The sequence below is a fragment of the Bactrocera latifrons genome, unplaced genomic scaffold (assembly GCF_001853355.1).
Source record: "Bactrocera latifrons isolate USDA-ARS-PBARC rearing strain unplaced genomic scaffold, ASM185335v1 scaffold_30, whole genome shotgun sequence".
NCBI lineage: Eukaryota > Metazoa > Arthropoda > Insecta > Diptera > Tephritidae > Bactrocera > Bactrocera latifrons.
The window spans coordinates 1,945,509-1,948,025 of NW_017536630.1; the positions used below are offsets into that span (position 1 = coordinate 1,945,509).

The following is a 2,517-nucleotide window of genomic DNA, read 5'->3' on the forward strand; positions in this document are numbered from 1 at the left end:
AAAAAAAGACATGAGCCACAAGAGAGAGAAGAGAATAAATGCATAAAATACCACAATATAAGTAATTGCTTATAATCCAAGTAAGATGCAAAAGTACATATGATCTATTATGTTACGTTAGAAAGGTTGACACTATTGCAATATAAAATGAGATAAGTAAGTTTTGAACATAAAATGGCGAGATATTAAGCAACACAAAACAGCCTTTAGATGACTGTTAACTAGTGTAATCATAACTATACTGCCAACGAATTTTCCAGTCACTTGGAAAAATCCTCCGTCGTGATGCTATCAGAGCCTTCTTTGATTCAGCTTTTATATCTTCAATTGAGTCAAAACGGTGTCCTCGGAGTAGTCATGTGAATTTGCTGAATAGCCAGAAGTTAAACGAAGGTAAATCAGCCGAATGTGGTGTTGGTTCATTATGGCACTTCTTTCTTCAATAAAATCAGCCATCGTAAAAATTGAAGAATGCACTTTTAGAGCCTCACAAAACGATGCTCAAATACTAATACAAATTTTTAACATGAAATTTAGCAAACAAGTCACTAATATTACTACCAACTTACAAAAAGAAAAAGGTTACCGATTCGAAAAACAGACGATAAATTAAAAATTCACCTTTCAATCTGAGCACAGTGTTATATACTCCAAATTTAGTTTTGAAGAATTATCAATAACACAATTTTGCTCCGAATTAGTTTACGAAAATGTGTTCATTATTCACGATTATACAAAGTGCTTTCTAAGCAAAAACCTTTTAAAGCAATTCCACCTAAAGAGCTACTCAAAATATTGGACTGTAGTCTAGTAGTGTGCGCATAAATGTTATCGCACGGGTGGAATGGGAGTAGAGAAATACTAATCCCATTCCACACTAGTACAAATGGAGGTGCCGGGGTTTGAACCCGGGACTTCTCACATGCGAAGCGAGCGCTCTACCACTGAGCTACACCCCCATGAACACAAATAGCTATCAAAAGGTAGTAAATAGCTTCACCGGCAAGCGTGTTGTTTAAACAATATGATGAGTAAGCGTACCAAAAGGTGTAATGAATGAATCGCCGTTTGTTGTTAAACAAAAATCCATTAGCCCCATACGCATGTATGTCGCTGCGCTAGAGAGTTTGGCACGAACTGCGGGAAATACGCTTGAACAAAAGTAAAAAAAAAACTTAAAAACAAAATAATATTTGTAAAAGAATATAGCAAAAGCAACAGATACATTCATGCCAACTTTGTTGTTGCTTTGAATTGGTATTGCTGGACAGTGTGTGAACAATGAGCGTCAGAGAGCGTATTATCAGCTGGCAATATGCGGAGAGATTAATTATTATATGAAATTGTTTTTGTTGATTATTTTTAGAATAATTGTGCACAAACGTTACTCTCTACTGGCAAGCGCGCTTCGGAAATCAGGCTGAAGCACATTTTATCGAACAATATATTGTATTTAATAACATAAAAAAACAGTAAACGCTAACTTGGGTTGCACGGCTCACAAAAAAAGTTTCCCTAGAATACAATAACTTTTACCAAATTTAGTGTACTCAAATAAAAAAGCTTGATATACAAGCAGTAGGTTGTTAACGGTTAAATTATTTCGCAGCTATACATATGCTATAGTCACCCGATATCGACCGTTCCGACAAATAAGCAGCTTCTTGGTGAGGCAAGACCGGGTGCAAAATTGCAGAACAATATCTCAAATACTGAGAGACTATTTCACATATATACAGACAGACGGACGGACAGGCGAATATTGTCGACCTTCTGGATGAACGTCAGTTGACCTGGGCGATCAATTCGTTCAAACCTTTCAAGTCCCTGGACGGATGGTATCATACCAGTGCATCTGCAGTAGGTTGTTAAGGTGTCATGCAGCTGGTTGACACCTATCTATGCGGACTGCACTAGACTGGTGAGTCAGAGTTGCCTTCATCCCAGAGAGTGGTAGTTCCCCCATGTTACGGCCATGGATTTTACATCCATCAGCCTCTCCTCCTCTGCCTTGCATACTATCGTGTCATGGCTTTAGGAAACCATTATGGTTAAAGATTTCGCTGTTGGGACCTTCCTCGATATTGAGGGAACGTTCGTTACTGAAATGGATGGTCTTACACCCCTCAAGGTGAAGTTCTCTCTCCTCTGCTATGGTTCCTGGTCGCTAACACCTTGAGAATTGTGGATAACTGGTGATTGTCCGTGAAGACGGTGTAGCATTTATAGTCAAATTAATGTTCCTGAGTATCGAGTATGAGTTAACGCAGGGGTATGTCAGCGTCGTAGCAAATTGGACTGTCGTAATCGGTCTCGCCATCAGCCATCAAGTAAAACCGATATGGTTTTCTTTACTAGATTATACAAGATCCCGGTGGCACCGCGGCTGCTAATGGAAAAGATCCGTTTGTAACCGCCGCATCCAATGAAATATCTAGGGCTCATCCTGTAAGGGAAACTATCATAGAAGCCGAATATCGAAAAGAGAGCAAAAAAGGCATCGATTGTCATTCGGAA

General features: G+C 38.9%; 1 non-coding gene across 1 annotated transcript; it reads right to left on the bottom strand.

Moving 5' to 3' along the window:
• Positions 1–887: 887 nt before the first annotated feature.
• Positions 888–959, bottom strand: Trnaa-cgc. Its single transcript has one exon. It is a non-coding gene; the product is annotated as a tRNA-Ala (tRNA).
• Between the last annotated feature and the right edge of the window lie 1,558 nt (positions 960–2,517).